The following is a 14,604-nucleotide window of genomic DNA, read 5'->3' as shown; positions in this document are numbered from 1 at the left end:
CTAGAAGTAAACATGTTAGTTTTGTAATAGTACCGTACATCCAAGAATTTTTTTTCAGAAATATTTGACACAATTAAAAGTATTTTCCCAATCATTTATGCAATCCTACTGATATCATAGTGAATTTGATAGAGTATTAGGCATGTTTTTAATAATAGTTCAGTGATTTGTGTATTCTAGATGTAAATAATCGATACCCTGCCCATAATGACTAATATTGATAATATACAGAAAATGCTGATAATATACTGCATGTGTGAATATGAAGTCATTAACTTAATCATGAAAATGTCATATGTTACAAAACCAAATCAATCCACAAAGTGGTTCTGGAACAAGATAGGCAAGCTGCTTTTTTTCGTAAGAGTCTGATTTGAATGGTTTCCTTTTTGCTGTAACAGGCAGCTGCCTCTACTGGTCAGGGTGATGTGGATTGAATGCTTAAGCTGTAGCTTTCTCTTGGGGATCCCCTTGAGGTGTCCAATCAAAACTGCAGGGACTGAGCCAGGGGGTGCCAACTGGACACTAATTACTTCCATCTGGTGCAGTTCCAGACATCTCCTGAGAAGGAAGGAGTGCAGCTCTTGGCACCAATTGGCTAATTCAATTTACTTCAACAGCATTAACCTCTGTCAGAATATTCATGAGCAGGAGAATGAGAAGCTGTGGCACAAGCAGACAGAATCCACTTAGAGAGAAAGAGCATGTGAGTGAGCAAGGTTCTTGCACTAAACTATCGTAGAATATCGATCTGCAAGCTCTACAGCTCCTGTCACTGAACACTTAGAGCACACACATATTCACAGGGAGGATTGTAAAGGAGCCTGGAGGCAGCAAGGCAAGACTGCACATATCTGGCTAAGCATACAAGCTGTGGACGGAAGGGAGATCCTTGGATCTTTGGGCATCTAATAAGAAGAAAGAAAGAATTCTTCCAAAGAAGAGACACAAAGCAGGTAAATAAGTTCTTTCTTACGGAGTGGCTGTATCTTTGCTTTGCAAAAGTCCTCTATAAATCAGTCCCAGAGGATCAAAAGGCAGACAGTGATATTGTTATTAGCATTGCAGTATGATCTGTATATCCAGCTGTATAGTTCCTGATAGTTATATATACGGGTGCTGTTGGTGTGCAGAGTTCAGCACGCTGGACAGCTCCCCAGTTTATTGCATTGCTGGGTATGAGTGCTGATTCATGCCAAGCCCTTCCAGTTTATTGTAAAGCTCAGGGGGCTACTCTTTGTCATTGAAGGGAAACAGCGGTGTATAGACACTTTTTTTCAGGCAATGCTCCATGGGAACAACTATGCAAATTAACTCGTACCAGCAATATGTTGTGGAAAACACAATTGACTTCAACTTTTCAATGTCTGCTAAGTTTCTCTAACTTCCCTCCAACAAATCTGCTCTATTATGCAAAAGGACGACTCAACCTAAGCCATTCTTCATCCTGTATTATCTTTTAGTCACGGACTTGTTAACTTATTCTCTGCAATATAAGGCTGCAGAGTGAGAGGGGCGATATCCAGGTCACCTTGCACCCAAGAGATTGCTATTAAATACAGAAGATCTCTGATTATGTTCCACTCCTGGCACAGGGTAAGGAGAACTAGAGGGGAAAATTGTCTGCAAGTGGAAAAAACTGCAATTCAGTTGTTAGGAAGCAGTTATCAGACTTGTGCCATACAGTGATAGAACTGAAAAGAATAGGACTTTTAGCCATTAAAACATTTTGCTCCGCAGAGAGAGTTGAAGCACATTATTGGCACTGAAAGACAGGGATGCTTAAAAAATGCAGGCAGCTGATTCTGATGGAAGCCAAGGGGGCAGTGAGGCAGGCTCTGCCAAAGCTTGCTGTAAACACGGAATAAAGATTTCATTGTATGCGAGCTGACTGGAATAATTATGCACTTAATTGTTCATTCTGATTGGAGATTCTGTCATCAGAACTGCTCGGTGTGTAAAGTAATGCAGAAATTAATGGTGCTCTTATCTGACGGGGTATCAGGAAGAACTTGACAATTATTCCTGATTTCAAGTATTTTAATTCCATGTGATTTATTGCTGTAATGCATATGCACATTATGCATGTTGCTTCAATAGTGTGGTGTGACAGTACTGATTTTATAGTTAAATATAATGCATGTCTCATATTGTGATCCCAAGTCTGAAGTCCATTGATGTCCTATGTAGCTTTATCTATGTTACATATACACATCTTTAAATTGACTTCACTCATGAATTATTTTGCTGTGTCTTGTGGATGATTGTACTGATGTAAACTTCAAGGAGATTAAGTGCTAAGTAAGCTACTGGGTGCACTTCCCTTCCAAATGATAATATCCCTCCATAGACAGTAATTTCCTGTGTATGTCAGTGTAGTAGTATTTTACATGGTGATTGAGGGAATAGGTGTTAATGTTTAGTAATATCAAAGCTTGAGAGATTCAGTAATGATATTAGCCCTGACCTGCATTTCATTGCTTGGACGCATCATTTGCTCTGACATCAATGTGAAGGAGTTAACAACAGTAACAGAAGCATGGAAAAAGGTAAAAATCAGAGGGGGTGAAAACTTGGAATTGAGTACCTGCATGTGAGTAAATCTAACACATGTATCCATTCCAGGTATGTGGTAAGAACATATGGCCAAAAGTATTTCCTTTTTCTAGTGTTTGTACATACCCTGTGTTCATCTATTTTATGACCTCTAGAGTTCTCACTCTGAATATTATTTTCTTCTAAAAAATGGAATATCATCATCTCTCAAGTCACACACTATGGAGTAAAAGTCTGGTTGGACCTCTTGCAATTCCTATACATAAGCATATTAGACAGCTCTTTGGTGGTGTAATAATTCTACAATCATTTAGAAGTCCTAATTCCTAAATGTAATAATCTCACTTTACAAAGTCATCAAATTTCCTTACTTTTCAAAGGCTCTGTTATAATCAGATATGTGTTGCACAAGATTACTATACATGAGTCTTAATAGATCTTAATAGATCGTGATCGATCTATTAAATAAATGATAATGGATCCTGATAGAAGATAATGGTCAGTAATGAATCTGTAGTATTTGTCACGCATCCTGACTCCAGAGTAAAAAATCTATTGTCTCTGAATATGCAGTTCTTGAACTTCTGAATTTTTCAGATGCTCGTAAATACATATGTAAATTGTAAACAAATAAATATATATACAATATTTTTATATTGAATGCTAGCATTATTAACAGATGTGTTTCAGATAAACCAAAGGTGTTACATAGTAGATGAGGTTGGATAAAGACATCAAGTCCAACCTACAATCCTACAATCCCTACAGTGTTGATCCAGAGGAAGGCAAAAAAAAAAAACATGAAGCTCATGCCAATTGCCCTATTACAGTGGAAAAAATTCCTTCCCGACTTCAATCTGGCAGTCAGTATAATACCCTGGATCAATGTGTCCTTAAAATCAAAGTTGTTATACAGCAGGTAAAGATGGAAATCAATTCCTGTGTTTGTCATGCCTCCTCTTCTAGTATGAGTTTCTTATGAAATCCTCTACATGCATCACAGCACAGGTTTGGGCAGTCAGTTTTGAATCATTTGCCACTTTCCAGTTGGGTAATAGTAGTCTACTATTGTACATACTGGCAATTAACTGGATCTTTTCCTTATATAGATTTTTTTTTTCCTTCTGAACTACAATTTGTTGCAAACAAAATTATATTTAAAAATTCCTAAAAATTCATGAAATCAACAAAAATGAACAGTTATCTGGAAAAAAAATACCTTCCAATCCAGTGATCATTAAAACTGGACTGTATTCATGTGGCTATCACTTTTCTTATGACGCCTTTCCACTTATTGCTCCTTATTTCTTGTATATGTGAGAGTATGTAACTGTTGGTTTATTTTTTCCTGCAATGTGTGGATGAGGTACATTTCATTCACTTTGTTGATTCTGTAAAACACTTTTTTTTTTTCCTGTAGTAGCCAAAGACGTTGCGTTTCTGCAATGTGGGGTTTCAGGTATTTATGGCCTATACTGAGCATAGGCCATAAAAAAGTTTAACCCTGGACAACCCCTTTAATATGCCCCAAACAGTTTAACATCCCCTTTCTGCACAGGATGTTACCCCATCACTGCTCCCACACAATATAATGGCCCCATCACTGTTCCCCATACATTATGGGGGACCAGTGAAGTGGCCACTATATGGCCCCTTAAAAGAGGTTGTCTATAAACAGGAGTTATCACTGTAGCAGCCACCAGAGAGGAGTAAAAAAAAAAAAAGTATACTGACCTGTCCCCAGCACCCCATTGTCCCCTGCTTGTATCTGTTCAGTCTCATGGCAGCAACTCATTTCTGGAAATCCTGTACCTAATTGGTCTCAGCGATCACAGGACTCCCAGCAAGGAGACTGAACAGATACTGGCAGCGGACAACAGAGACAGGTGAGTGTGCTTTTTTATTTGTTTTTTATTTTACACCTCCCGCCTGGCACATGAGTTGCTCCATTTCCTGAACAACCACTTTAAAGGATTTATCCATCCATGTTTCTAATATTGATGGGCTGTCCTTAGGATAGGCTATCAATATTACATTTGTGATGATACAACAGCCAGGATCTCTGCAGATCAGCTCTTCCAGGACAGCGTGGCTACAGGTAATGGTAACATTTGTAGAAGCCGCACTGTTCACTTGCCATACAAGTTGTAGCAGTATGTTTAGGTAGTGCAGTGGTGCCCATGGTATAGTGCGTGAGCAGCATGTTATTATATTTAGCCGTCGTGTCTTGGTACCGCTGATCTGCAGGGTCCTGGCGGTGGGCCCCTAGAAACAATTCCACTGGGGGGCCCTAGACACCCCAGTCCGACCCTGTGTGCTTCTGTGTTCTATTTTGGGACATCAAAGTATGCTGTTGTTAATATATGTTCCCTATATCTGGTACAATTAGAATCTGTTAGTGGAACAGAAGGTCGGACACTCATGACGCCATCTAATGTTTTTTGATCATTATATTACTTAGAGGCGGTGTTGACAACCCAATAACTCCCTAACATTATAAAAGAGGTTATAATGTGAGAAATAGTATCACATATGTTCAGAGTTATCTCTATTAAAAGCAGAGTTATATATACATGTTTAATTAACTAATTCCGCTTCTCCCGCTATATGTCTGATAACCATACTCATTTAAATAAATATTGGCATGGCGGGCCAGACATAGAAATGGTGAGACAAAGGTCATTGGACCATTTTCTGACCTCTACTTATTTTTAATTCAGGTTACTAGCTTCACCATTAACTAAGCACAAGAGAAGTATGTATGTATTTTTCAGACTGAGGAAGAATACAAACTTCATTGTCACTAATGCTCAGTGACTCCAGTGGGTCACAATAGTGGTCCCTCCCCTGGGTTATCTCTACCGTTTATACAGTTTTCCCCACTGTCTACATATATTTCTTATTTTCAACATGTTATTATTACTTTCAACCGTTCAATAAAAGTTCCATTTTATGTTATCTATTACATCTGTATGCTGCTCTTCCCTCGCTGTCAGTCTGCAATTAGCCAGTTCAGGCTCACATGGAGTAGTCAATCCCCAATTATTACGCTGCAGGCTACCTCCTGGGGACAGACATAGAGACACCTGAGCAATTTATAGTATGGGATCTCACAGCAGTTGTGTGATCTGCCTCCATTAACAGTATGGCTTTGGTCAGTAGTGTTTTTAGTCATAGACATGATTCAGCATGTGCATTGTAATGAATCTGCAAGTTGCAATACTCTCTGTTATTTAGAATAGGAAGAGGAAAAACTTTAATTATTAGTTTTTATGGTAGTGTTCCTGGGCCCCATTGCCTGTGGGGTACCTGTGTAGCTGTATGTACATGCAGTGGCGTAACTAGGAATGTCGTGGCCCTATGGTGAACTTTTGACATGGGTCCCCCAAAGACCCCAGCCGACTACCCCCTCCCCCTGCATTTCTGCATGCACTATTATGCTCCATAGTGGCCTCTGTACACAGTATTATACCCTGTAGTGACCCCTGCAAACAGTATTATGTACTGTAATACATAATATTGTAATAAGTTTGCTGCCTGGGGAACAAGGGGTTACAATGCCACATTCAGTGGCAGTGAAGAGTGTTCTCACAGTTCTCACTTAAAACATTCTTCACAGACACTGAATGTGACACTTGTAACCCCTTCTTCCCCAGGCAGCAGAAATAGCAGCAGGCAGCTGCCAGCACAGTACTGAGTGCTCTACAGCCTGCCCTGCACACATGGGTTAAAATCACCAGTCTGCACCCTAAGGTGTTGGGCCCTGTGGCAGGTGCTACCACTGCTACTGTGGTAGTTATGCCACTGTGCAAATGTTATGCCCACCTATGCTTATTTCTTCTTCTAAAAGGATTGTTTTGGAATTCAACACTACTAAACTGCTTTGAATAATAATGTGCAATGGTTTGCTGTTAGATATTCTTAAGCAAATGTGATCTATAAGTAGAAACATTTTTACCTTACATTATACCTTTTCCAGCAACATATTATTTGCTCTGTTTACACTATATTTATTACATACCTGAAATGCATAGTTAGCAAATGTGATTCCATTATTCAAGATCTGAACAGTAGCAAATATTAAAGAAGGAAAAAACCTTATGAGCTGCATCTAAGTTAACTTGATACATAAACCTTTTAAAAAGTAGAAGGCAAATGTTTCAATTTATCTCCTTTATAATTGCATATGCATAAATAGACAATACACCAAAGAGCGGCTTTCATTGCACTCTCTCAGTTTAATGCTTTATATTTATATTAAGTTGTGCAATTTCCTATTACCAAATGGAAGTTAAAAGCTTTGCAATAATGTTGGCTCATGCAGTCTTCATGTCAGTCATGATCAGCCGCACCATACAATTGCTTGTATATGTTCAGTGGGTAATCACTTTGCTTTACTTTTTTCATCCAGTCTTACAATACGTCGTGTTTGAACCATATGGACATTTATATACTCTCTATTTCATTACTTAGTCACTTCCATTTGATCTTAATAATGTGGTACTTCAAAGTATGCCTAGTGGGATACTTCTCCCGTACATTACAAGATTTAAATGACTTGTCCTTTCAACCTTCTAACACACAGGGTACATACCAAGTCTAAAAGACATTAAATGTAATATTTTATTCTGTCATACTGAACTTTGTTTTTTTCTCAACAGGTTATTTTTCAATGATTTTTTTTCTCACACACATGTAAAGACAATTCACCAATTGCTATAATGCAGTGAGTTTCAATGACTGATCTCTTACATGGATTTTTATGAATCATCGGTAATAAAAATGGTTTATGAATTATTATGTAAAAGTCATAAATTATACATTAGTTTGAAATTAGATTATAATACGTTACTTGGATATAGGAAATTCTGCTACAGCATTTGGGTAACCTGGCACATTAGCTCATGAGCATTATCAAAAATCATTTGCATCGAAACACAATGGCTCAGTGGTTAGCACTGCAACGTTGAATATATATTATACATATACTATATTTTGTATATTCTATATACTGCTAGGATAGGATGGTATAGTGATTGACAACATCTGTAAAGCACTGCAGAATAGGATGGTGTAAAATAAATTACTAATGGATTATATCTCTTCATGGCACTTTAAGCCACTGAAATGCTTGTTATTAAAGAGTAGGACAAATAGTTGTTTGTGCATACAAACCACAAGTTCTAATCTCTCCCTTTCAAAGCTTTTATTATGTTTCATCAACTGGTAATATACTCCAAATTGATCAGGTATGTGACAGATGATGCTTGTGGATAATTTTATGTTAATATATGATCTTAGTATATATGATCTATTATGTACAACTGTCCTTTTTGGAGGGGTTCACCAGTCACTTAAATTTAAAACTAAAATGCACTCAACATACTTATAGAGAACTTTTCACCATGACCAACATGTCCAGCTCTTCATAGCAACTAATGGGTGCTGCTTTCCTGAATCTGGCACAGTTGTAATTTTTTCTCTAGCCCCCATCGTTCTCGAGCAATCAATGTACCTAGTTTTGGTGCCTGATATGGTATTTAGACCCTGTACTGTCAGGAGGGCAGTATCAGGCAGCAGCAGACAAGGGGTGTCATATGTGAAATGTAGAAAACAGGGCACTCACCCACCACGGGATACATAAAACATTCGTTTTTATTTCATCCTCTTTAAAAAAAAGGTCAAACCTTGACCATCGGGGTACAGAAGACGGAATGATGCAAAGAAACAGGCAGCGACGATCGTTTCGTGCTTAGTGCACTTCGTCAGACAAAGGGTGTGATTCTGACCTCTGACACTGGCTGCCTCTTATTGGAGCTTAGAATCACAACCCCCCTTCCCACCTGACACCACCCTTCTGACATTACAGGCCTTAAATAACATATCAGACATCAAAACTGACTGCGGACCGCAGACAAAAACAATGCAAAATACTACGTGGGAAATGCATCAAGGTTAGTTGTAATATGCAGCATATTTTCCGCAGCATTTCTGTCGCTGCCAAAACGCTTCTTGGAAACCCAGGCTGAGGATGAAATAGAACCAACAATTAAAATTAGATCCAACATCAGTGCTAAGCTCACAAATGCTCAGTAGAGGAATGGACAAAAATTATACGTTCTTCTAGAAAGCCTTCTCAGAAGAGTGGACACTTTTTTAAATTAAAAGAGGAGACCACTGACATAACATAAGGCTCACAGCAGCAGCGCAAAATTGGGAGGCCCCCGGCGCCCGTCCCGCCCTCGCGGGGGGCCGGTGCAAAGGGATGCCACTGGTGAAATACCACTATTATCATTTTTTCACTTACCCCGTGAGGCAGGGGGGGCGAGCCCCGAGGGGCTCACGCTTCTGACTCCAAGCGCCCCGGCTCCACCAGGCCGGACGTAACCGGCTCCGGGGACAGTGGCAGGAGGGGAGTTTGACTGGGGTGATACACCTGCAGATGTCCTAAGGCAAGCTCAGGGAGGACAGAAACTGTGACAGGGCCAAAAAGCAAATGGGCACTACAAGTCACCTTTAGTTCACTTGGGCTGCATAAGTTTCTTTGCCCGCCTTTCTGATTTTCTTTGATGGATGGCAACCTATATATAGTAAATGTATGATCCCTGCCCTTTGTTGCCGTGGAGTGAGACACATAAAGATTTGGGATACACAACCTCCCCCTTCCCCGCTCTCAGAAAGCAGAAAATGAATGATTTAAATAGCAGTTAGTTAGTCATGTAGTCAGGGAGGGATTCTGTGGGGGAGGCTGTGGCACAAAGGCGGCATGATAATTATGTGGGGGCATTGTCATAGGATGGAAATAATGGGAAGCTTGAGTTTAGTGAGATGTTGGGAAGAAGTCTTCTTGGTGTTCTAGATAGAGGGGACAAAAATTAAAATGCTGATAAGTGTATTTCACTGAGGGTTGTGAGGAGAAATTGAGTAGGGGGTCCAACCTTATATATATATATTCTATTTTTTTTTTTTAATTTAAAAAGTTCTTTGTCCTACAATGATGTTTGCTGCAGCTGTAACTTAGTATTCTGTAGTAATATAAGGTGCACTGGAAGAGGAATGTTTTATTTTATAAGCTCTATCCATAAATTGTGCTTGTTGCAGACATAAAATCAGTTATGTGGATTGGATGGATCTGTACACCAGAGGTTATCTGTCAAAAAAGATTTCTCCTTTCCATTCCTGTCATTCTTATTAAGCTATTTCATTCTTTCAGTTCTATTACTATTTCTCAGTAATTGCCACTTCTCATGATCTTTGCCCTTTTTCTTCCACTCTTTAACTTTTTTTATTCCACTATACAAACATCTCCAACCATCTCTCACACTTCACTCCATAGCCTTGGTGCTTCTATGTATGATTCCCTTCTCGGGTGTATCTGCCATATTATTCTGCAGGCTCTATTGCATGCATCAAGTCACTGTATATATGTATTGAAGTTTCAAGATTAGAGATGAGCGAACACTGTTCAATCGAATAGATATTCATCGAATATCAGGCCGTTCGAGGTAATCGATTCTAATCGAATACCACGCGGCATACGCACTAAAAATTTGTATCCACTCCCACCTTCCCTGGCGCTTCTTTTGCACCAATAACTGCGCAGGGGAGGTGGGACAGGAACTACGACAATGGAGGCATTAAAAAAAATCGGAAAAAGTAATTGGCTGGCTAAATCAGGTGACCTCCAATTTATATGAATGATGGATTTAACATTCGGTTAATTTGAGACTGTGAACTAGACAGGGATAGATGTATAGGCAGGGTTAGCTAGGGATTACCTTTATTTAGGTGGGAATGTTGGGGCTCTATCTGGTCGGGTTCCCTGTCAGCTTGCGATATGCGTGAGCTGACTTTTCCCATGGGAATGCATTGACTAGCGTTGATTGGCCGAATGCCATACAGAGTACAGCATTCAGCCAATCAACTCTGGTTCTGCCGGAGGCTCATCTGTGAGGAGGCGGAGTCTAAGATCGGACCAGAATGGAGACTGCTGTGGACCGATCTTAGACTCCGCCTCCTCCGGCAGAACCAGCGTTGATTGGCCGAATGCTGTACTCTGAATGCTGCATCAGAGATGTAGCAGAGCTGAGTGTGCGCTGAACACTGCTGCTCACTCAGCTCTGCTGCATCAGAGATGCACTGAACCTGCTGCACACTCAGCCCTGCTGCGTCAGAGATGTAGCAGAGTTGAGTGTGCGCTGAACCCTGCTGCACACTCAGTTCTGCTGCATCTCAGCAGAGCTGAGTGTGCAGCAGGGTTCTGCGCACACTCAGCTCTGCTACATCTCTGATGCAGTAGAGCTGAGTATGCAGCAGATTTCACATGTCCGGTGTAGCAGTGCTGGCCGTGCGCTCAGCTCAGCTGCATTTCAGAATAGGAATGCATTGACCAGCATTGATTAGCCATACAGAGTACAGCACTCGGCCAATCAACGTTGGTTCTGCTGGAGGAGGCGGAGTTTAAGATCGATCCACAGCAGTCTCCATTCTGGTTCGATCTTAGACTCCGCCTCCTCACAGATGAGCCTCCGGCAGAACCAGCATTGATTGGCCGAATGCTATACTCTGTATGACATTCGGCCAATCAACGCTGGTCAATGCATTCCTATGGGAAAAAGTCAGCTCCCACATATTGCAAGATGACAGGGATCCCGTAGTAATACAGTGACTTGGGCATGTTAGATGCCCCCAGACATGCTTCCCCTGCTGCCCCAGTTGCATTCCAGGATGTTGGCATCATTTCCTGGGGTGTCATAGTGGACTTGGTGACTCTCCTGAGTTGAAGAGTGGGATCCCCTGAAACGAGCATTTTTTACCCCTAGACTATAATGGGGTTCGATATTCGTTCACATAGTCGAATATTAAAGGGGTTATTCGAAACGAATATCGAATATTTTACTGTTTGCTCATCTCTATTCAAGATATCTTTCTATTCTGTCTATTCTGTAGCATTCTGTATAGTTACCACTCAGCACCATAATAGTATGAAACAGATCTGTAGCAGGATTAATGATTTGTGCCTTCTACATCACTTACGTATTCTGTCTGAATTACACCCAGGATTAGCTGGTTTGGAAAATGCGCTGACTCCAGCATATTAACCCCATAGATGCCATGATTTCTGTTGACCTGGGTAGTTGGGGAATGGAAAGACCTTTTCTTCTCTCCCACTCTGACATTACAATAATAGACGGTAAATAGCAACTGCAGTCATATAATATGCTGACAACAAAGCAGTAAAATACATTTAGAACCATTTTTTTCTAAATACCTTTTCAAAATTGCTAACATACAATATATACAATAACATATTAAAATGTTACCAATGTCTCAATTAAATATTTTTATTTGACTATTATTACAGCAGATGCCATTCACAGACCTTAGTGCTAATGACCGGGCCACTTATTTCCATGATAAAATTGATAAGATGCGTCAGGAAATAACTGAACAATCCCCAGGTGGCATTGATTCCCACACCTACCAAAGTACTGATCCCCTCACCTACCATAGTACTGATTCCCTCACCAACTGCACTTCAGATTGTCCATTCTCATCCTTTGAACCTGTTACAGAAGAGGAAATTTCCCAGCTACTTTCTTCATCTTGCCCTGCAACCTGCAGTAGTGACCCCTTCCCCTCACACCTTCTCCAATCTCTGTCACCTGCTGTCACGACTTACCTTACTAAAATATTTAACCTCTCTCTCTCTCTTATGGAATTTTCCCATCTACTTTCAAGCATGCTGTCATTACTTCGCTATTGAAAAAACCTTCCCTGGACCTGTTCTGTGCTGCTAACTATCGACCCATCTCTAACCTCCCCTTCATCTCTAAAATCTTGGAACGCCTGGTCTATTCTCATTTAATCCATTATCTCTCTGCTAACTCTCTGCTTGTCCCCTTATAATCTGGTTTCCGCGCTCTGCACTCTACTGAAACAGCCCTCACAAAAGTCTCCAATGATCTCTTTACAGCTAAATCTAATAGTGCCTTCTCTCTTCTTATTCTTCTGGACCTCTCTGCAGCTTTTGACACTGTTGACCATCAACTCCTCCTTGAGGCCGACTATGTTCCACTGATTCGGCCTCAAGGACACTGTGCTCTCCTGGTTCTCCTCTTATCTCTCAGACTGCACTTTCAGTGTATCATTAGCAGGCTCTGTCTCTTCCCCTCTTTCCCTTGCTGTTGGGGTTCCTCAGGGCTCAGTTCTAGGCCCCCTGCTCTTTTCTCTCTACACAGCCCCCATTGGACAAACCATCACCAGATTTGGCTTCCAGTACCATCTTTATGCTGATGACACCCAATTATACACATCTTCCCATGATGTCACCCCTGCACTAATACAGAATTTCTGCTGTCTCAAATATCATGTCTTCGCTCTATCTGAAACTAAATCTCTCTAAGACTGAACTACTACTGTTTCCATCATCTAATAGATCTGTCCCTGATATATTCATTGGAGTCTCAGGCCTTACTATAACTCCTAGGCAGCATGCCCGCTGCCTTGGGGTCATGTTTCACTCAGACCTTTCCTTCATCCCCCATATTGAATCACTCGAACGCTCATGTCACCTCCACCTCAAAAACATCTCCAGAATACGCCCTTTCCTTACCAGAGATACACTAAAGACACTTATCGTCTCTGATTCATTCTCGCCTTGATTACTGTAACTCCTTACTAATCGGTCTTCCCCTCACTAAACTCTCCCCTCTACAATCTATTCTGAATGCAGCGGCCAGGCTCATCTATCAGTCTAGATGCTACAGCAATGCCTCTGGTCTGTGCCAGTAGCTACATTGGCTGCCTATTCATTATAGAATGAAATATAAAGTTATCACCCTCATCCACAAGGCTCTCCAAAATGCTGCACCTCCCTACATTTCCTCCCTCATCTCTGTCTACCGCCCAACCCGTGCTCTCTGTTCACTCAATGACCTAACACCTACATCCTCTATTATCAGAACTTCCCACACTTGTATACAAGACTTCTCCCGAGTTGCACCACTTCTCTGGAATGCTCTACCCCGGACAATCAGATTAACTCTCAATTTCTACAGCTTCAAGCGCAAACTAAAGACACATCTTTTCAGACAAACCTATCACAATTCTTCATGTAAACCCTTCGGTACTGTCATTAGAATCCCCAAAATTTAACCCTTCTCTGTTTCAGCTCCCACATTTCCCCACATGATATGATGCCATTTCAGGCTAACTTTATATGTCCAAGCACCATCCACATGTTAAAGGACATGACTGGTGACGGCTCATAAAGTTTTATATTTATGTAATGACAGTCACCTCTTTTACAAAATTGTCAGACCACTGTATAAGCAATGCCGCCCCTGCTACCTTTTGTGTCACCCCCTCTACCTCATAGATTGTAAGCTCTTGCAAGCAGGGCCCTCAGTCCCATTGTGTGAAATGACTATCTTTGTAATGTATCTTTCTGTCTGTATTTAAACCCTACAAATTGTACAGCGCTGCGGAATACAGTATGTTGGCACTATATAAATACAAATTTTTATTATTATTATTATCATTATTTGGTTTAAAAGTGTAGTCTGAACCTGCAGTTATTATATCTGCCACCTCTGTAACTGTTTGTATGTGAACACGGTAGAAAATTGTTGCAAAAGTTTAGATACGTTTTTTATGATATTTTATCACAGCACCCATGATAATCTAGCAATTGTGTACCTTACTTGTTCATTGGTGCTTGATGAGAGCAAGGATTGTTGATGCTTGTTCTGTTCATGGTGCTTCTTACCCCCCCCCCCCTCCCACCACAGTCGCTGTCAAATATCCTGTCTATGATCATCGAGACAGAAGCAAATTATTCATGGCACTTTTACTTACATCAAAAATGGGGGTACAGTTCTTGTCACATCAAAATCAAATTGAGTTACAGTATACAGTCCAGTATATTGGAGAGCCATGCTCTCCAACCTATCCTGATACTCTGTACATGGACCTGAATTCTCAAGAGGAAAGACATATTACCCATCACCAAAAAGGGCTACAATTTCCCAAGCTTCCTGTCAGCTT

General features: G+C 40.6%; 1 protein-coding gene across 2 annotated transcripts in view; it reads left to right on the top strand.

The window, feature by feature from the left end:
- Positions 1 to 557: 557 nt before the first annotated feature.
- The window catches only part of CDH20 (cadherin 20), a 334,567-nt gene continuing 320,520 nt past the window's right edge, over positions 558 to 14,604 (top strand). For both annotated transcript variants that reach the window (XM_075270928.1, XM_075270927.1), the window contains exon 1: positions 558 to 956. The gene's annotated coding sequence lies outside the window, so the exon portion shown is untranslated. The remainder of the gene's footprint in view (positions 957 to 14,604) is intronic.

This window comes from Leptodactylus fuscus, chromosome 4, assembly GCF_031893055.1.
Source record: "Leptodactylus fuscus isolate aLepFus1 chromosome 4, aLepFus1.hap2, whole genome shotgun sequence".
NCBI classification, from domain to species: Eukaryota; Metazoa; Chordata; class Amphibia; order Anura; family Leptodactylidae; genus Leptodactylus; species Leptodactylus fuscus.
This window is presented reverse-complemented; position numbering and strand designations above follow the sequence as displayed.